At 39.0% G+C, this 23,167-nt stretch overlaps 1 protein-coding gene across 5 annotated transcripts in view; it reads left to right on the top strand.

Moving 5' to 3' along the window:
- Positions 1-23,167, top strand: part of RBM20 (RNA binding motif protein 20) — a 415,808-nt gene that overhangs the window by 236,273 nt on the left and 156,368 nt on the right. The gene's annotated exons all lie outside the window — the stretch shown is intronic.

The raw sequence follows: 23,167 nt of genomic DNA, 5'->3' as shown, positions 1-23,167 counted from the left end.
TGGAGAATATTTAAACTTTAGGTTTTGTTCCGGACAGATTTAATTTCTGACTAGTATTTTGGAATTTTTCAATTCCTACCAGATGTGAAGAAAAATCTGCAACTCATAAAGTGAAGTGGGGATGGATTACATGCATCTGTGACTACATCTCTGCTTCACACATTTTGTATTTGCTTTTATTTTTATGCTTTTAAGTATTTAGTCATGGGTTACTTTCTATATCTGTCTTCTATTGCATTTTCAGAATCTGTATATATTTGATGGCAAAAATTATCTATGCTTTATAGTTGTTTTGTTTTGCTTTATATTTGGAAATGCAATTAAAAGCATTTATTTGAAAGTAGTTACATAATAAACAAGCAGGGTAACTCATTTGTATAGTCACCCTGTTTGCAGACTAAAGCATACATAGATGGTTTTAGATAAAAATACTGTATTGCATGCTGAAATTGTATTGTAGATATTAGTTTAGCTGTATTGTCATGATTTAGGAAATGAAAAAATAAGATGTTTATCATATTTGGAAGAGTACAACATATGAGTTGATTAATCTATTAAATACACCAAAATGAAAAATAGCTACAAGTACCCAGGGCTAGATCTTCTATAGACCTCTAAAATAGAGCTTTACCTCTTATTTAGCAACTAGAAAATACTCAGGCCTCTGCTATTTACGGACAGATTGCTACTTGGGGCTTACTAATAATAATTCAGTGGTACGGAATTTGTTGGCGCTTTATAAATAAAGAATAATAATATTGACACCTGGAGGCTAGTCATTATGACCAATCACTAGGGAGTTTATGGGGAGAAGGTAATAGTGCTATATCTCTAAACAAAATTAAAGATTTCCCCACCACCTAGATTTTTATTTTTTTACTAGCTATAACCCATTACCACAGTGAGACCTAACTGTAAACCCCCTGGACACCTTACTGCAAGTTAATCTTAATGGTGATCACCACCATTTCAATTAGCCTTACAAGAACTTCTGACACCAATTGACCCTAACAGTGATCACCCATGGGACAATTAAAGCATTCTAGATCTGTGGAGATGTGTTAGTAGATATAAACAATGTGAAAATGTAACATTGTACACTCTATAATCAAGCGCATAGTCCTTAATCAGAGTGCACAGTGTTGTATTTTCACATTGCTTATATTTATTGTTATATTCTATGTTTGTGAGTACACATTAGTAGTAACTATTTTTCTTTATTAGACATGTTAATATTGTCCATACATGTTAAATATTTGGTACATGGACCAATGGCGATATAAGGTAAAAGGAATGCTTATATACCATTTGTGGTATTTGGATCAATTAAACTTATCAACTTACAACTATTCTACAATCTTAATAATTTGATGTTATTCACATGAACTTGTTTGATACAGTTTTGCACATATTTTACCACATTAAAAGCCAGCAAGTGTAAAGTAGATTGATATATTAATCTATTACAGGACTGATGTTTTATTTGCACTTCATTGATATTTTTTTTGGTAATATATGAAATGTAATTAACACCTTAATTGCTTAGAGGATAGAGATCCCAATACTTGCCCACTTAGACACTACCTACCTGAATTTAGGTGAGATCATTATGATGTCTGGGTGTTGCTAGACCTCCCTATTTTATTTCAGTGTCTTTTCTTATTTTGATCACACATGTAGGTTCTTTTTCGTTGCATAACCTTTTTAACTATTGATGTGCATTTGTTTTTTGTGTGTATATGGCTATTTTTTTTTATCAAGCATTGAATACAATTAGTACATATTTTTGATGTCAGAAAATATTTATATATTTTTTGATCTGATAATAAAGAAATTGGATTGTATATTATCAAAAGAGTACTGTATTCACTTTTTTTTTATTAGATTAGTGTATTACCTCTTATTGACCAAGATTACAAGTTGTGCGCTAAACCCTGTGAGTAAATAACACTAACAATTTAGCGGTACCACACTTTCCATAGAACTGCCATTAAAAGTTACAAACAAACCTTTTTGTGTTGTGCGTTATGGTGCGATAAGCTCCATACCACACAGACTTGACGTGCTCGTGCACGTATTCCCCCATAGACATCAATGGAGAAAAAGTGTTAGAAAAAAACTAACACCTGCGATTGCGGAATGGTGATCGCTATAACGCAATCCACATTGATAAACCCCTAGTCTAAATAGCCCTAGTCTGCCGCCCCCGACATTGCAAATACTAAATAAACATTTGGCAGATAATTTATAAATAATGTGAATAGTAGGGGGCCAAGAATGGAACCTTGGGGAACACCGCACGTGACTGGGAGAGGGAGGGAGTCGCTGTCAGATATGGAGACATATTGTGATCGATCCAACACATATGATCGAAACCAGGTTAGCGGACGATCAGCAATACCTGAGTTTTTTAGTTTGAACTTAAACTGCAAGTTCTTTTAGTTTGAGCTTAAACGGCGAGCAAGAACTATTGTTTTTAGGATTCAGCCAATCAATATTAAAATCTCCAAGGACCAAAATATCACTTTTTGGGTTTTGAGCTATGGTTTCACTAAGGAGATGGGCCATGCCAGAAAGGGAATGCACAGAGGAGCTAGGTGGGCGGTAGATTCCGGCAACAATGATTGATTTACTGCACGGGATCTCAATTGTACCAGAAAGGAAATCAAAGGTGGCAGAAGAGCTGAATTTTTGTAAGGAGGTGAACTATATGGAATTGTTAACATAAATTACAATGCCGCCTCCTCTTTTTGCTCTCATTTCTATGGCATGAATACCCATGTATTGCAATGGCAAAGTCAGGTATTTTTGCAGTTAGCCACAATTCAGAGATCACAATGATTTTGGACTTGTAATGTGAACACTATGCTTGCAGTGCATCGATTTTTGGTGGTAAGCGCGGATATTACAATACACAAAGGAGAGGCCTTTTTTAGCTGGAAGGCTAGTAATGGAATTTGTTGGGGGACCAGGGTTAGACTCTACATCATTTGCAAGAGCAAGTAACATAAGGAATAGGAATTTGGACATCATTTTTGTTCGGCCATAAAGTAAATGGGATACTTTATAATTTTGTGAGGTGGGGGTAGGAGGACTATTTTTTATAACTCTCCACCAGCACTCAGCAGATTAGTTACAGCAACAGAGCAGGCCATGGTGTATGATAATTTGTTTTCCAGTTTGAGGTGTGTGCTTATGGCGGTAGTGATGTGAACAAAATTGGAGTGAGAAAAGGGTTATCACGAATAACAGTATGGTGATATTTAGATTCATGTTAGTGGTATGAGGTGTGTAGATGAAAATAAAATACAAATAGTAAAAACTAAAAATTATAAAAGAAATAAAAAGTATATAATATTGATGTGTGATATATAGCTTCTTGTAGGGTGAGAGGGTATGTATTCTATAGGGTTAAGTGAATGGAAGGATGTGCTGATCAGTGTTTGCAGCTGTCATTTCAGGAGAATGAAAGTTGTGTGGGAGACTATCTATAAATGAGGAAATGCATATATATATATATATATATGTATATTATATATACTGTATATATATATATATATATATATATATATATGATATATATGAGATAGCTATATGAGATATATACACAGTTGTGCTCATAAGTTTACATACCCTGGCAGAATTTATGATTTATTGGCCATTTTTCAGACAAAGATAAATCATTTCAGAACTTTTTCCACCTTTAATGTGACCTATAAACTACACAACTCAATTGAAAAAAAACTGAAATCTTTAAAGGGCCACTGTAAGTAAATATTTTCTATGCCTGTTACTAACTAATTACCCCAAATATGCTTTTTCTCAATAGCATTTCATTAACATATCTCTACCGTATATCAGAAATCTTGTCTGCAAATTTAATTGTTTTCCACACCCACACCGTGGGTATCCTTTGCTCTGTACCAATCCGTTTACAATACCTAGGTTCCAAAATGGCGCTTTAAACACAAAGTTATTGGTTTAAGTATTTTGAACACTCAGTGCTGAAAATAGTGGGCAGGATAACGTGACATCATCGGCGAATAAAAGATATAACTTTTAGAACGTTATGAAACTTCGTTTTGGAGAAAATATAGGTCAGTAGGTTTTAATGAATGTTTATTAACTTAATATGTTAGTTGTTTAGCTTAAAAATTATAACAGAAAGTAATCCTTTAAGGTGGAGGGAAGTAAACAAAAAAAACTAAAATAATGTGGTTGCATAAGGTGCACACCCTCTTATAACTGGCGATGTAGCTGTGTTCAGAATTAAGCAATCACATTCAAAACCATGTTAAATAAGAGTCATCACACACCTGCCATAATTTAAAGTGCCTCTGATTAACCCTGAATAAAGTTCAGCTGTTCTAGTATGTCTTTCCTGACATTTTCTTAGTCACGTCCTACACAAAAGCCATGGTCCGCAGAGAGCTTCTAAAGCATCAGAGGGATCTCATTGTTAAAAGGTATCAGTCAGGAGAAGGATACAAAAGAATTTCCAAGGCATTAGATATACCATGGAACACAGTGAAGACAGTCATCATCAAGTGGAGAACATATGGCACAACAGTGACATTACCAGGAACTGGATGTCCCTCCAAAATTGATGAAAAGACGAGAAGAAAATTGGTCTGGGAGGCTACCAAGAGGCCTACAACAACATTAAAGGAGGAATATCTGCCAAGTACTGGCTGTGTAGTACGTATAACAACAATCTCCCGTATTCTTCATATCTTTGGTGTAGACGGCAAGACAGAAGCCTTTTCTTACGAAGAAAAACATCCAAGCCCAGCTAAATTGAGAAAAAACACATCTGAAGTCTCCCAAAAGCATGTGAGAAAAGGTGTTATGGTCTGATGAAACCAAGGTTGAACTTTTTGGCAATAATTCCAAAATATATGTTTGGCGCAAAAACAACACTGCACATAACCAAAGGAACACCAGACCCACAGTGAAGCATGGTGGTGGCAGCATCATGCTTTGGGGCTGTTTTTCTTCAGCTGGAACTGGGGCCTTATTCAAGGTAGAAGTAATTATGAACAGTTCAAAATACCAGACAATATTGGCACAAAACCTTCAGGCTTCTGCTAGAAAGCTGAACATGAAGAGGAACTTCATCTTTAAGCATGACAACGACCCAAAGCATACATCCAAATCAACAAAGGAATGACTTCACCAGAAGAAGATTAAAGTTTTGGGATGGCCCAGCCAGAGCCCAGACCTGAATCCAATCGAAAATCTGTGGGGTGATCTGAAGAGGGCTGTGCACAGTAGATGCCCTCGCAATCTGACATATTTGGAGTGTTTTTGCAAAGAAGAGTGGGCAAATCTTGCCAAGTCAAGATGTGCCATGCTGATAGACTCATACCGAAAAAGACTGAGTGCTGCAATAAAATCTAAAGTTGCTTCAACAAAGTATTAGTTTATGGGTGTGCACACTTATGCAACCATATTATTTTTTTTACTCCCTTCACCTAAAAGATTTCAGTTTGTTTTTCAATTGAGTTGCATAGTTTATAGGTCACATTAAAGGTGGAAAAAGTTCTGAAATGATTTATCTTTGTCTCAGAAACCTGACATTTTAACAGGGGTGTGTAGACTTTTTATATCCACTATATATATATATACACACACATACACATATATACTGCCCATTCACCGGGTTGTGTAAAAAACTTAGCAGCTCCGCACAGCTGTAAACAAATTTATAGGGAATATTGCTTACTGGGTATTGGGTAATATCTTCTTACTTGCTAACATCAGCTACAGGGTATGGCTCTTTCTCTGGAAACTTCCTCTATAATAAGAGGAGCTTTTCAACAAAGAATACCAAGAAAATTAAATCAATTTGATAATACAATTAAAAAGTCTTTTAAAATTGCACGATCTGTGTGAATAAAAAAACATTTAAAGGGACATTGGTCAAAATTGAAATGCACATAGATGAATTACATCTTTAAATAGAAACATATTTGCAATATACATGCATTAGGAAAAATGCTTCTAGTAAAAGTTATCACTGTTTTAGTGTTAGCATTGTTCTCTGCAAGTGCATGTGAAGCATATCTAGATATACTTACTGCATCAGCTTTCTAGTAGTGCAGCTGCTCAGAGCACCAGTGGTACTTGTATCATGTCAGCAATTAACAAATTGAGTCATTACAAAATGGTACAAGCAGCAAGTACTGTATTTAAAATGTTATTGCACAGTCCATACTTAAATACACTTTAGAAACAGCTATAGCTTTATATTAGAAGCATTTTTGCTACAATATGTATATTACAAAAATACTTATATTCAAAACTGAAATGCATCCCTTTGGATTCCAATTTTGGCTGGAATGTCCCTTTAATTTTGGCTTTCATTTCCCTCTAAGGAAACATTGTAGGATAATCTAGTTTCCATGGTAATAAACTTGAGTTCCAGAATCTGTTAATAAAAATAAAATAAGTGGTTGCATAGTAAATTTACCAAAATCTATATGTGCATCTTGTTTGACTGAAATATTAATATGTGTTTATCAAACAACTGACATAATAGGTTAATTGAGAAATGACTTATAAGAATTATATATCAGATGTAATACACTCTTTTAAAGTTAGTACACTGAATATTTTGGATTAACTTGGATTACAAAATTATTATATTTCCCCTTTATTGTAATTTGTTTAAAACAAGGGTGCCACATTATGGTAACTTATTGAGAGTATTGCCATATATCTTTTAGTGCAGACACTTTTTTTTCCCCAAGTGAACAGCAGCAAGGGGGTTAATCCATGCAATTATGTTGAAATCCCCATAGGCGCATGCAGGGTATAATATCTCTCAGCTAGCGACAAATAGCATCTCTTTAGAATGATATCTCTTCTGTCAGCAGTGCAGTGGATGTCCACCTGTCTGCAACGGAATATCATCAGAATCACCAGCTAAATTATTAGCAGATCAGTTTGCAGTGAACATCAAAAAGAGAAAGGATTTTGTTTCAGCAGTAGACATAGTCCCAGGAGTCTCCTCTGAGCCGACAGCACAAGGATAATGAATACTAATTACCTTAAAATAAACATACAAAAAACTTTTGACAAACTCTGGTGTGATTTTATTCCTTTAAGATTATTACATGAGTAGGATACAATCTATTTCTGGTGCATTTACAAAGATGGTAATCGGTTTGTAAGGAACTCCTAATAGTATATGTTTCCTTATAGGATTAGCATCAGGTCAAAGTACACTATATTGCTTAAAGTAAACCTGATGGGGCATACACGTGTATGCTTTTTTTCCTATTGAGATTATAAAAATGTCATTAAATGCAGAATTTCATACCTGAGATTCTAAATATAGAATCATAGCACGGCACATAGTAATCATGGTTGATAAATAAGGAATGCTAGGCTATTGATTAGAGATTACACAACTTTGTTTATATCAGCAGTTGCTAGCCGGCCACCTCACTCGAACAGCATCTTAAAGGTCGAAAAAAAATGCCCTAATATGTTACAGCATTTTATGAATGCACCATATATTGTATAGATCTTGTATAGACCCTGCAAAGGGATTAAACACAGGGTTAAAGTCAGCTCTACAACAGCAAACGCACTGCTGGGAGCTAGCAGAAAACATCTGGTGAGCTAATGACAAGAAACAAATGTGAATAGCCACGAATAACCAGCTAGCTCCCAGTAGTGCAGGATATTTACATTTGTTTTATAAACAAAGGATTCCATGACAACAAAGTAAATTTAAAAATAGAAGTGAAATTAAAAGTGTCTTTACATTATATACTCTGACTCATACAGTTCTAATAGTGATGCTCTATCCATTTTAGCAATGCAAAATCGAAGTTATGGTGGCAGTTATTCATTTATAAGGAAATCTTTACAAAATTGCAACATTATCTTATACCTGGCACTAATGTGAGACTGATATACACTGGGTGACTTAAAAGCGTTAGAAGAACAGCTTCTAAGTACATAAAAACTGATCTTACACAGCTACTATTATAATTCTCAAATTATCTTAGGTTTAATGTATAAAGTTTTCTGTACATTAAAAGGATAGTAAACCCAATTTTTTTTCTTGAATGATTCATATAGAGCAGGGGTGAGCAACCTTGGGCCCCCAGATGTTTTGGAACTACATTTCCCATGATGCTGAGACACTCTTTTAGGCTGTCTGAGCATCATGGGAAATGTAGTTTCAAAACATCTGGGGGCCCAAGGTTGCTGACCCCTGATATAGAGCATGTAATTTAAAGCAACGTTCTAATTTACTCTTGTTATCCAATTTTCTTTGTTCTCTTGCTATTTTTATTTCAAAAGCAGGAATGTAAAGCTTAGGAGCCGGTCGATTTTTGGTTTAGAACCTGGGTTACACTTGCTTATTGGTGGCTGAATGTAGCCACCAATAAGCAAGCGCTATCCAGGGTGCTGAACCTAAAATGGGCTGGCTCCCAAGCTAGATCTGATGATTGCTGCCTCAGATTCCATTACGTTTATTTCGCTTTATATGAGACCTCTTCATCTTCACATGCTGAGTCAACTGTGCAAGTATTACATTCAGCTTGCCAAATGATTCTAATAGATCTTATAACAAATTAGTCTTTCTTGTTGAATAAATCTCCAGTGCATTCCTCAGGGGCTTCATTTCTCAGTCCATCCTGGACAGAAATGACAGACACAAATTTCCTATGTTGGGTCCGTTCTATCTTAAAGGGACAGTATACACTCATTTTCATATAACTGCATGTAATAGACACTACTATAAAGAATAAGATGCACAGATACTGATATAAAAATCCAGTATAAAATGGTTTAAAAACTTACTTAGAAGCTTTCAGTTTAGCTCTGTTGAAAAGGCAGCTGGAAAGCCCACTGCAAGTGGGAAATAAGACACCCCCCTCCCCCTTCTTTTGCATATGAAATGACCCTTTACACAAACAGGAGCCAGCTGGAGTAGGTAGCTGACAGAATTCAAATAAAACTTTGGGGCTTGGTTAGGAGTCTGAAAATCAGAGCAATGATATTTAAAAATAAGCAAAATTATACATTTTAAAAACAAACAAACTTTATGGGCTTTATAAATAGATCATCTACAAAACATTTATGCAAAGAAAAAATGAGTGTATAATGGCCCTTTAAGGGCTCTACAGAGCTGGCCTCCCTTGAAGGAGAAGACTTACTTGCATTTTAAATCAGGCTCAACTGGGAAGTGGATTTTCACAGTCGGCAATCCCTTCCAGGGGAATGGTCTCTTTATACAGAGGTCTTTAATCAAATAGTCAAGAGGTGAGGTCATCCAGAGATAGACCTGATGGCTTCTAGATTATTCAAAGCTCCCCAGATTTCTTGTGAGGTACACTTATCCTCAGGTGGAACTTGTAGATGCTCTAGTAGCTCCTTGGTATTTTCACCTGGCATATACTGTATATATATTTCCTCCAACTGTTCTGCTTCCTAGAGTGATAGTTTGAATAATGCTAGAGCTATCTTCAGTAATTCTAAAAGTGCAAGCTTGGCCTTCCAAATCTTGGTTTGCGGACTTAGTTCAAAATGTCCAGCTCTCCTCTGTGATCTCCTCCTCTTCGTTTCTACCTTCTATCTCAAGATCCATTATATTTTCTTGAGTGTATAAATTTAAATACTTGGTAGTAAAGGTGTTATCTATCTTTTTAAACAATAACAATTTGGTGTCCTTACAATCCTGAAAACAATTTGGTTGCCGGAAAGCCTTGCTCATGAAAGAGCTTCCAAAGGCTTCAATACGAGCCTCGTTCTCATGCCGTTAGACATGTCAAACCACATAGCGCAGTGCAGGGGGTAATTTGCGCAGCGTTGGGCAGCAAAATAAAAATATATATGTATATAAGCATATACATATATATTTACAGTAAAAACACAGTCCCCATTGACATCTATGTTAAAGGCACTTTCAGTGCCTTTTTTTCCCAAACACCCCACATCACCTTACTTTAACCCCTTATAACTGCTTTGTGCAGTTTTTTTATTAAGAAAAGAAAAATGCTCATATTTTTTATTTATGTTAAAGAACTATGCACTTTATTTGGGGGCAATTGGGGCACAGTTTTTTTAATTCTGAGCGGGTCAGAGGTGTTAGAAAAAAATGGCACTAAAAAATGCCCTTAAATTGGAGTCTTTGGGGACTGTGTGTTCTCAATAAATATATATGTATATGCTTATATACATGTATATATTTATGTGTTAATATGTGTATAAACACATATTAACACATAGATATATATGTACATATTCATATACATATATATTTCAAATTGCTGCCCATCGCTGCGTGACTTACGTTTGCTGCGCTAGTTCTCATGCCGTGGAAGCTCAACTTGTAAACTGGCCCATAGTGGTTAAGACATTTGAACGCTCCTGTATTCCGTATACATTTTAACAAAACAATAAAACAGAAAGATGTAGATTTGGTAATAGAGGTAAATTTATTTTTTTCTCTTCCTTTTGCACTCATTTCTATGAAAGCATTCTCTTTCAAATAAAGTAAGAACCATTACACAGAGTGGCATAGGGATATACTTGGCTGTCTGTATAATCATAAACAGTGGTCAGGTTTCTAAAAAAAAAAATGTCTGGCCGTGCATTCTGCAATAGGATATTTATGTCTACAGAGGGCAAATGGAGGGTAGCAACTTACACTTTGTATTTTTTTTTTTCTTCGTTTTTTTCTCTTTTGCACACTAGGAAACAAAAGTATTAGTCTACAGGCCTTTTATCTTCTCACTAAAGACATCTTCATTCTTAGAACCCAACTACAATTATCCTATTAAAAATAAAGAATGAAGTCTCTTGGTCAAAGCAGAGTTTTTGTTCTCTTCTAAGCAGTATGAGCTACTGTACATATACACCTTTATTGCCAGATTACCTATTGACCTGTTGCATGCAAGTCTGTTTGGCAGTAAAGAATTTAAAATTAGCCACATAGGATATGTTTGAAAATAAACTTTTATGATATCAGGACGTCATTTTTGGATCCAGATCCATCAATACTGTAGGCAAAATATTAGTCTTAATGTAAAAAAAACAAAATTTATGCTTACCTGATACATTTCTTTCTTTCCGGATATGGTGAGTCCACGGCGTCCTCAATTATTGTTGGGAATATCACTCCTGGCCAGCAGGAGGAGGCAAATAGCACCACAGCCAAGCTGTTTAGTATCAGTCCCCTTCCCACAAACCCCATTCATTCGACTGAAGGTAAATGGAGAAAAAAGTAACACAAGGTGTAGAGGTGCCTGAGGTTTAGGCAAAAAAAACTGTCTTAAAATAAAAGGACGGGGTCGTGGACTCACCATATCCGGAAAGAAAGAAATTCATCGGGTAAGCATAAATTTTGTTTTCTTTCTTGAGATATGGTGAGTCCACAGCGTCCTCAATTACTGTTGGGAACCAACACCCAAGCTAGAGGACACAGAGGACTAGGGAGGGACAAGACAGGCAGACCTAAACAGAAGCCATCACTGCTTGAAGAACCTTTCTCCCAAAAGAAGCCTCAGTCGAGGCAAAAGTATAAAATTTGGAAAATTTGGAAAAAGTATGCAGAAAAGACCAAGTTGCCACCTTGCAAATCTGTTCCACAGAAGATTCATTTTTGAAAGTCCAAGAAGAAGAGACAGCCCTAGTAGAATGAGCTGCAATTCTCTCAGGAGGCTGCTGTCCAGCAGTCTCATAGGCCAAACGAATTATACTTCTCAACCAGAGAGAAAATGAAGTAGCAGTAGCTTTCTGATCTTTACGTTTCCCAGAGAAACAAACAAACAGGGCAGAAGACTGGCGAAAATCTTAAGTCGCCTGTAGGTAGAATTTCAGAGCATGCACAACGTCCAAGTTGTGCAGCAAACCTTCCTTATGAGAAGAAGTATTTGTACATAGAGAAGGAACAAGAATTTCCTGATTAATATTTCTATCCAAAACAACTTTAGGAAGAAAACCAAACTTAGTATGAAGAAACGCCTTATCGGCATGAAAGATAAGGTAAGGTGATTCATGCTGCAAAGCCGAGAGTTCCGAGACTCTCCGAGCAGAAGAAATAGCAATAAGAAAAAAAACATTCCAAGATAACAACTTAATATCTAGCTTGACATTCTGCCGAGACGCCATCAGATCCACCTTTGGCACCCCCCATCTGAGAGTCAATCTGGAGAACACCTCCGGATGGAGCTCCCACTCCCCGGGATGAAAGGTCTGTCTGCTCAGAAAATCTGCTTCCCAGTTGTCCACTCCTGGAATGTGGATGGCAGATAGACAGCAATTGTGAGCTTCCGCCCACTGAATAATCCGAGCCACCTCCTTCATGCCTAAGGAACTCTGAGTTCCTCTTTGGTGGTTGATGTAAGCCATTGAGGTTATGTTGTCTGACTGGAACCTGATAAACCGGGTTAAAGAAAACTGAGGCCAAGCCATCAGAGCATTGAAAATCGCTCTCAACTCCAAGATGTTTATGGGGATAGCAGACTCCTCCTGAGACCAGAGTCCCTGTGCCTTCAACAAGTCCCAGACTGCTCTCCAGCCCAACAGACTGGCGTCCGTGGTCACAATCGCCCAGGAAGGTCTTTGAAAGCATGTTCCCTGAGAGAGATGTTCTTGAGAAAGCCACCACGGGAGAGTCACTTGTTGACTGATCTAGATCTATTCTCTGAGACAGATCCGCATAGACCCGTTCCATTGCCTGAGCATGCATAACTGCAGAGCTATTAAATGAAATCGAGCAAAGGGAATGATGTCCATGGAAGCAACCATCAGACCAATTACCTCCATACATTGAGCCACTGATGGTCGAACAGTAGACTGTAAAGAGAGGCAAGAGGAAGGAATTTTGGCGTTTCTGACCTCCGTCAGAAATATTTTCATCGATAGGGAATCTTTTACAGTCCCTAAGAAAACTACCCCTGTAGCTGGAACAAGGGAACTCTTTTTCAGATTCACTTTCCATCCATGGGAACGTAGAAAAGACAACAAGATCTCTGTGTGAGATTTTGCTTTTTGAAAAGATGGCACCTGAACCAGATTGTTGTCCAGATAAGGCGCCACTGCAATTCCCGAGACCTAATCACTGCCAAAAGAGCCCCCAGAACCTTTGAGAAAATTCTGGGAGCTGTGGCAAGGCCAAATAGAAAAGCCACAAACTGAAAGTGTGTGTTCAGAAAGGCAAATCTCATAAATTTGTGATGATCCCTGTGAATGGGAACATGAAGGTACGCATTCTTCAGATCTATTGTCGTCATGAAATGACCTTCCTGCACTAAAGGAAGAATGGAACGCAGGGCCGCCATCAGGGGGTGACAGGGGTGACTCCTGTCAGGGGCCCAATGAGCCAGGGGGGTCCCATGAGGCAAGAACTAAAAAAAAAAAAAAAAATTTATTTTTTTATTTTGACAGCCACCAGTGGGTACTATAGCAGAGTGCTAATTGAGCATGGGAAATGTTATTACAAGGAGTAAAGTATTAGCATTTGAGAGGATTTCTTAGTGTGCACTAAACCACTATGCTCAGTGTGAGACAGACTTGGCACTTTGTACAGTGTGTGCCTGAGTCAGACAGCAGATCACTTTCATTTGAAGAGGAGGTAGGACTTACTTAGCAAATGATTTTTATTTCTTTGTGCAATTTTGGATTGTAACTTCAGTGTGGTAGTAGTTGTATGGTGGGGCTAGGGGTCCATAAAAACAATTTTTTTTAGCAGCAGTGTATTTATGATTATTTGACAATGCTGTAGAAATTCTATATTTAAAACCATGCAGAAATGTTTCCTCCTCAATACACAAATGGTAGATGCCCTTTTGGCAGATATGCATTATATATATATATATATATATATATATATATATATATATATATATATATATATATATTACATTCCAGTTTACTGTCCCTTTATGCAAGGACTTTCCAGATGCAAGGAGGCATTTTATCTAAGTTTTTTACATCTGCATAAAATTTTATACTCTCAGACTAAGATTGCTCAGTGTTTGAAATGAGACAGGTTAACTTAACACTGTTCAGTTTACACTACAGCTGACTTAGTTTTGAAATACATACCAACAAGCCTAAATCCTGCATTTAAACAGATCTAATGGTATGAGTACCACAGCTTATGGTCCCACCAAGACCATATAGAGTACAGCATTTTCAAAATCCATAAGTACAGCTGACAGATGGGAACATTTGTACACTATATTTGAAGTGGTGCTCTTGGTTGGGGTAAATGGGAAACAAACAAACAAACATATGTCAAACTTTTAAAGGTACTTTTCTTAATCTAGCCATCTACCCAGCTCATTAATGTACAATTTCGAATTCACAGAATTATTTTTGTTTGCACATTTACAAATATGATTCTTTAAAAAGTGATCTCTTAATTTCTGCATTTTTTTTATCATGCATGTCACACACTGTTGATTTAGGGGATACAAGGTGCATAAATGTTTCCCCCTGTGAGTGTTTCTGTGGGTGTATGTGTTTATGTCTTTGTGCTTTGGTTTGTGTCTCTATGTGTATGTATTTTTTATCTGTGGGTCTCTCTGTGAGGGTGGGTGTTACCGTGTGTATGTCTTTGTGCATTTTCTGTGGATGTCTGTGAGGGTGTGTGCATATGTCTTTGAGCTTTTTCTATGGGTGTTTCTGTGAGGGTGTTTGTGTGTATGTATGTATGTATGTATGTCTGTGTTTTCTGTGGGTGTCTCTGTGAGGGTGTGTGTATGTCTTTGTGTGTTTTCTGTGGATGTCTCAGTGAGGGTGTGTGTATGTATGTCTTTCTGTGTTTTTCATGTGGTTGTCTCTGTGTATGTGTGTGTGTATTTCTTTGTGTGTTTTCTGTGGGTGTCTCTGTGTGTGTGTGTGTATATGTCTTTGTGTGTTTTCTGAGGCTGTCTCTATCGGTGTTTCCTTGGGTGTATGTGCAAGTTTGAGTTTGTGTGTGTGTGTCCATTGTCTGTTCCTTTTTAGGACAGTTTGACCTTACTACTAATTATTCACATCTTTCTACAGACTTTGAGACTAACAAGACCTTTCCGGAAGTAACCACTCCACCATTTAACCTTTAAATTATTGTTTAGGCAGTTCAGGGCCCTTCCTTTCAGCCACTGCATGCTGTTGTCATAATTTAGTTGTCATCTTCCTTTACAAAAAGATAATCAGAACTCCATATTTTGTTTTCTAAATCTCCTTTTTTTTTACAAAACTGTAGTTTACCTCATTACTTGTCAGGTCAATGTAAACAAGTGCTAAGTGTCTGTTTGGGTTTCTGTGTCTGAGTGTGTTTCTTTGCGTGTCTGCTAGAGTGTCTATATGTGAATCCTTATGTGTGAGTGTGTTTGTGTGTTTCAGTGTATGAGTGTGTCTGTGTGTGTGTGTATGTTACTACCTTTACAACATTTCCAAGTTTAAATAGACAATTAAGAATAATGTGCATATACATTTTAGTCACTTGGTCAAAAATTGCACATGTCAAAGGAGGGGGGGGGGGGGGCTGATCAATGGTTGAGTCAGGGGCCCCAAAATTTCTAGTGGCGGCCCTGATGGAACGTATAGTCTCCATCTTGAAGTACTGTACTCTGAGAAACTTGTTTAGACACTTTAAGTCTAGAATAGGCAAGATTTCAACCACAAAGCTCTGCGTGCTAGCACAGCGAAACCAGATACCTATGCTCCCAATTTGATAACCTGCATTGAAGCGTCAGAAATGAAGGAGTTGGCTAAATTAAAGGGACATTAAACACTTTGAGATGTCAATATAAAATGATAAATTGTATATATAAAACAACTCTGCAATATACTTTCATTATATATTTTGTCCTCTTTGCCTGTAATTCCATTCTGAAATTGTGAGCTTTTCAGTTCCTGTTAGAAATGGAAGTGCAGAACACTGTTAAATCCAGCACAACCATTGGCTGCACACTCTAATGACCTATGTATAACTGTCCCTAATTGGCCACAGCAGAGAAGGTAACACAAGTTACAACATGGCAGCTCCCAGTGTTTTATAGACACTAAAACTTTACACTTATTTTGTCAATTTTTAAACAACTAATGAAACTTTAAAAAATACATCTACATGTTAGTCATGGACTAATCTTTTCTTTGAATGTATCATTCTATCTACCATGTATTTAGTGTTTAATGTCCCTTTAAGAGCTTTAATCATATCCTGGATCTCCTCTAAGGGAGTCTCCGCTTGAAGAGACTCAGACAAGGCATCAAACCAATAGGCTGCTGCACTTGTCACAGTGGCAATACATACTGCAGGTTGCCATTGAAGACCTTGATGAACATACATTCTCTTCAAATAAGCTTCCAGCATTTTGTCCATTGGATCCTTAAAGGAACAACTGTCATCAATAGGAATAGTACTTCTCTTAGCCAGAGTAGAAATGGCCCCTTCTACTTTAGGCACCGTTTGCCACAACATCTTAATAGAGTCAGCAACAGGAAACATCTTCTTAAAGACAGGAGACAGAGAAAAAAGAATTCTAGGCTTCTCCCATTCCTGTGCTATAATCTCTGTGGCACGATCTGGCACAGGAAATACCTCCACAGAGGAAGAAACAACAAAGTATTTATTAAGCTTGCTAGATTTCCTAGGGTTGACCGCGATGGGAGTACCTGAGTTGTCAAGAGTAGCCAAAACCTCCTTTAACAGTACACAGAGGTGTTTAAGCTTAAATCTGAAGGATACAACTTCAGCATCAGATAAAGGAATTAAACTGTCAGAGTCTGAGATTTCACCCTTAGAGGCTACCAATGTATCTTCCTCATCAGACTTATGAGAAAGAGCAACAAGGCTAGCCTGCCCTGGAACAGAAACCTTACTATCTGAATCTCTGAATCTGTAGCATGGGAATAGCAGCCAATGCTGCAGATACCGCAGATAATACCTGGGCACCAATTTCTGCTTGCAAATATACTCCTCCAGGAGATTGAGATGAACCACAGGTCACTGCATGTGACGCCAATAAGGCTTGAGACGTCTGAGAATAGCATCATCCTAAGAGACTGTGACTCAGAAACAAAAAGTCTTTCTTTATTCTTGAAAGTTCTATCTATACATGAAGAACAAAAAGGCAAGGGCGACACAATTGGATTATCCCCACAAATAGGACACATATCCCTGGGAACACCCACCTGTTCCATGATGCAGGATACAAAGAAAAACTTAAATTATGCTTACCTGATCATTTTCTTTTCTTCTGATGGGAAGAGTCCACAGCTGCATCCATTACTTTTGGGAATTCAGAACCTGGCCACCAGGAGGAGGCAAAGACACACCAGCCAAAGGCTTATATACCTCCCCCACTTCCCTCATCCCCCAGTCATTCTGCCAAGGGAACAAGGAACAGTAGTAGAAATATCAGGGAGAAAAAGAAGAATAAAAACTAAAATACGGCCACACCATAAAAAACACGGGGGGGGGGGGGGAGCTGTGGACCCTTCCCGTCAGAAGAAGAGAAAATGATCAGGTAAGCATAATTTAAGTTTTTCTTCTTAAATAGGAAGAGTCCACAGCTGCATTCATTACTTTTGGGAAAACAATACCCAAGCTATAGAGGAAACTGAATGCAAACAAAGGGTGGGACCAGAAGGCGGCCCCTTCAAAGGGCACCACAGCCTGAAATTGCCCGATAAAAAAAACTGTAACACTTAGACACAAGGGGTTAAAAACCGGAGAGGACCATGTAACTCCCCATCAGTTAAACACCTGCAAGGCCATCCTAGAGACTATTAAGAATCTTTAGAATCCATTGAGCACAAAACCCCCAGAGGAACCAAGTCCCACAAACTGTCTGGTCACACAGAACTAGCCCTCGACCCGATGGAAGAGAACCTACACCTACCCTCGAAGGGGAAAACGGAGGACCCATAAGGTATCCAAAGGACCACCAACTATGGTAAAAAATCTCAAAACGACTAAGCAAACCCAAGGTTGCTAAAGACATCCACCCAGGGAAAGCCTCTCTAGAAGGACAAGGACCAGGGATCAACTCCACACCTATGAAAAGGCGATCACAAGAAAGAACCAAGGTCTACCCTTAGCTCCCTGACACAACACCATACAACTTGTAGTGCGTCAAGAAAGCCACAGGCTCCTCACTGTACCATAGTTTAGCAGAGACAACCGCTAAAAGTAGACAACATAGGAAGAAATCCATATGGAGCTGAAGAAATTTGGAGCCTGTAGACAAGGATAGAAACAAACTAGTTATCCTATCAGAAAAAAGGGCTACCTTGTGAAAACACCCAGCCACTTCTGCCTCAAGGCAGCAAGGCTGACTCTAAGCCATTGTGGGAGATAAACCCACAGAGAATGTCGAAAAAGATTGACGGCAACTCTCGCCTTAGAAGAACACCCAACACCAGCAGCATATGAAATCAGTGGAGGGATTAAACACCGTGAATCCCCCTCACCGAAAGCAGGAGACCAGATTAGAAAAACTGCCATCGCAGGACTCAAATTCCAATCCTTCAGCTACTAGGCAGGGTAGAGATCCCTTAGGCTGGCTAGACCTGCATCAACTGGAAGTACACTGTCAAGACACAGCAGAGCAGTCAGATCCCTGACCCCCACTTCGAGGAAATGGACCCAGTCCAAAGGGATTGGCAATGTCTGAAAACAAAGAATATACCATGACTAGGCCAGAAAAAAACAGACATCCAGAAGATACCAAGAGTGAAAAACAAAAAACATCATCCATCTGGTACCCCGACGCCCAGAGGTCATCCAAACCTCCAAACCCATGGGAAATGGATGAACTCTCACGAGGAGCCTCAGCAGACTCTGAATCCGGAACCGAGAGGAAACATTCCCAAAACAGAAAATCATAACAGACATGAGCTTCATAAAACAAACACATCCTAACTGGATCAAAGAAGATGAAGGCAGCAGCCGAGGGTGAACGCCCAAGGAGAATGGGAACACTAATAGGACCAGCCAATCAGAGGCTCTATTCTCCTAAGCTCAAAACTTGAACAGATACTTAAAAGAAAAGAAAAACGGAGACGTCAAGGAGATTGGCTTCATCCCCATAAGTCTAACCCAGTTTGACATCCGACACGGAAGACCGAGGATCTCTCGGCCCAGTAGGGCCGGAATCCTCCAGCACCGCCAAAGCGTGCCTTAGTAGTACACGAAGATGTGCTAGTCTATAACGGAGGGCAAAATGTTCCCCCGCCGGATCGATGGATGACCCCGGCCCCGAGGGAGGAGCCCCTGAAGTCTCAGAGGCCATCGCTTCCCCAGAAGGCCGAATTGACTCAGGCACTCTCACGCTTGACGGACCCTGGTTAACAGAACACGGACAGTATCTTAAAAATACTTCTCTTCGGAGATATAAATGTGCAAGCGCCATAGATATGGCCATGCAGAACCGTGCCGTAACCTCTGGAGGAAACAGCCGTCTTCCGGAGAAGGAGTAACGGCCATAGGGACACCTGCTTGTGTAGCAAAAGAAGGCTCTTGGGCATGCGCCTAACGGGACATGGAATTCTCAGAGGCAGATGGCTCAACACACTCTGCATTCCCTGATTTGGGGGAAGAGAGTACTCTAGAACGGCAATTGGAACATAACTGATGGGATTGCATAACCCTGGCCATTTCATACTCCTCACAAGACATATACTCAGAGTTGGAGATGTCCATCTCTAAAATATCAGAATCCTCCATAACTTGGAGATTGCAAATATGGACTAAAGCTAAACGGCACCTTACACCCCCAATGGCTGGGGCACTCACCACCTCCTGTGAACCAGACAACGAACAAACAGATTGTCTCCGTCCCCACTCGGTCAGGGTACGGAAATGAAATGACAACGTTACCACACCCGGTCACGAGGTGCAACGTGTAAGCCAGCAGAAAAAAAGGCACGCCAGTCCAAAAGGACAACACAGTCTGATGATAAGACCGTTATTGTCCGACTAACCATGAGCCCAAGCATCACTACACATTAGCAGACAGATCACATAACAAACATGATTAAAGTCCCCCCTGTTCAATAACCACCCAAAGGAGATATTAACCCTTGATTCCATTTTAAGATAAAGGAGTCCCACTGGGACCCTGACTTCTTTCATTAACATTACATTAAGATATTTAAATGAAATGAAACGATCTTACCGGAATCCACGCTTTGGAACAGGACACGTCCCTTCAAGTGTGACAGATAGTAGCATCGCTTCTGACATAGACTTGAGTGAATAAAGGCAGGCAGCGAAACTCGTTAACGGTGATTGCCAAGGAGCTGTTAACATGAAACGGGATGGTTTCGCAGAGCCGACACTCTCTGCATCTCTGGACTCTAACTTTCATCCATTCTCTCACTGAGAGGCTGACAGGATTACTTAAAACTCTAGTCCCATTTCAAGGAGTATTACCCTCCATAAGATCTTCAATCTTCTGACACTTCTCTGCCAACCTCCTGTGACGAAAGGCAAAGAATGACTGAGGGATGAGGGAAGTGGGGGAGGTATTTAAGCCTTTGGCTGGGGTGTCTTTGCCTCCTCCAGGTGGCCAGGTTCTGAATTCCCAAAAGTAATGAATGCAGCTGTGGACTCTTCCCGTTTAAGAAGAAAAAGACAAAAAAAAATATATATATAAAAAAGTTCCATCTTTTTTTTAAAATTGTACTGTCCCTTTTAAGAGACCAACTCAATTAAACTGCGTCTCTAGAGAGGATGATTCCCAATCAGTAAAAATGCCGCCAAAAAAAATTATATTTCTTTATAAAGTATTTTAGCCTCTACTCCTCAGCCCTGCGACTGAGGTGCTTACCTACTCCCATGAATGAAAGAATGGAGCGTAGGTCTTTCTTGACAAAGCTCCCAAAACCCGCTCTGCAATCTGTTTCTAAATTGCAGTGAGCGGAATAACAGAAAACACGTCACGATCTGAAGCTGCATCTGAGATACTAAAAATGCTTGCTTCATACCGGAAGAGAAGCCCCAAGGGAAATGGAGCCGCTTCAATAGCGCAACTATCTGAAAGCGCATCAGATGCGATCTACAAGTGAAAACTCTGTACTGTCTTACACTTCGCCAGAAAAATAAAACTAATGCAAACTATAAGGGGTTAATACTTCCTGTTCTTAAAGGAAGTTAACTCTAGTCTCATGTCACACACATAGTGCCTGCCTCTGCCAAAAAGTTCCTGAACTCAGGATACTGTCCCCAAAACGGTGCAGCCTTAATAAAATGAGGGTGTTTAGCTAAAGTTCCAGCAATGGCTACCCCATTCAGTGCCAGTCTCCACCCAGAAGACCAAAGGCACTTTTCTGCACCTCTAGCTGTCTGGCAGAAAGACAGCTCTCACAGTATGGAAGGATGCCGCTCCTTACAGTGACCTGTGGAAAAAAGAAAGAACAGAGTAAGCCTACTCTGGCTTTCTATACCAGGGCAGCAACATGTTAGGAAAACGCAGACTAGCCGACTTCACAAGTTACTAACTGTTTAAAAGCCATCACTGCCCTACTGAAGAGACTAACGTGGAATACGGCTAGACCCTCTTGAGAGGAAAGAACAGAGTAACTTACTCTGGCTTTCAAAATAATAAAATCTTGATTGACGTATCAGACACCCAAACTTCACCTCCTCCTTGCACCGAAGGCAAAGAGAATGACTGGGGTTTGTGGGAAGGGGAGTGATATTTAACAGTTTGGCTGTGGTGCTCTTTGCGTCTTCCTGCTGGCCAGTAGTGATATTCCCAACAGTAATTGAGGGCGCAGTGGACTCACCATATCTTAGGAAAGAAATGAATTTCTGTGACACAGATTTGTTTGCTGTTTTATACATACTGCATTTCACATTATATAATGCGTTGTAATAAAAATAAATAAATACAATAATGCTACTACAGTTTTAAGAGTTTGTGGTTGTATTGCATTCTCTAAAGTGTTTAGAGATAGATCCATATTTGTGTATCACTAAAATCCTTTAAACCTGGTCATACCTAACAACCAGTAAGTAGATTGTGATTGCTACCATAATAAGTAGTGTTACCTATATTATATAGTAACCAGTATTATTGCTTATATATTAAAGCACCAGTAAATACAGTAGATCTGCATAAACAACAAATGCATGATAACAATACAATGCAATAGCACTTAGGGGTCAATTTATGAAGCAGCGGATGCTGCTTCCGACCCACTCCAATTCAGGTTTGCCTGAAGCGGAAGTTAAGAAGCAGTGGTCGTAAGACTGATGCTCTTTAACTAGTCTGCCACCTCTGAGGTGGCGGACAGCAATCAGCACAATTAGATATGATCGGGTTGATTGACATTCCCTGCTAGCGTCCGATTGGCTGCGAATGTTCAGGGGGCGGCATTGCACAAGCATTTCACGAGAAATGCTTGTGCAATGATAAATGCCGACAGCATATGCTGTCGGTATTTATTGATGTGTGGTGGACATGATCCGCTACAGCGATTCATGTCTGCTCGCACTATAATAAATTGGCCCCTTAGTCTGAATTTCGTATGACTAGTAGATTTTTTCTGACAAATTTCCAAGTTATGTCTATTTCCACTTCCACTGCATCATGTGAAAGCCATCAGCCAATTACAAATGCGTATAAGTCTATTCTGTGAATTCTTGCACATGCTCAGTAGGAGCTGGTGACTCAAAAAGTGTAAATATAAAAAGACTGTGCACATTGTGTTAATGGAAGTAAATTGGAAAGTTGTTTAAAATTGCTACTCTATCTTAACCATGAAAGTTTAATTTTGACTTGAATGTCCCTTTAAAGGATCATATGATCCTCTAGACATCCTGCTGCCCCAGCAACCTAAACAGTGATATCACAAACAACAATAAACCAAGTTTATCCCACTACAGTTAATTCTAGCTGCTCTAACCCCGTTGCTGATAACCTTGACTGCACCATACCCGCATAACTATTATACCCCTGGACCTCGCCCACTGCTTTTCACCTTTTATCACCAGCCTTCCCCCAAGGCATTACATTGTTACCACCTGAACCTCATGCATAACCCTTTGCAGCTGGACACAATTAGTGTATTAACCTTAGACTGAAAACTCTCCCTGTGGAATCCTCAATACCTATAATGCTTCCACTACCCAAAGGATTCAGTAGCATCCAAAGAACCACTTCCTCATGACTACCAGAAAGCCTAGTGGCAACACTTA

The sequence above is a fragment of the Bombina bombina genome, chromosome 9, assembly GCF_027579735.1.
Source record: "Bombina bombina isolate aBomBom1 chromosome 9, aBomBom1.pri, whole genome shotgun sequence".
NCBI lineage: Eukaryota > Metazoa > Chordata > Amphibia > Anura > Bombinatoridae > Bombina > Bombina bombina.
Note: the sequence above shows the minus strand (reverse complement) of the source record. Positions and strands in the feature narration are given on the sequence as shown.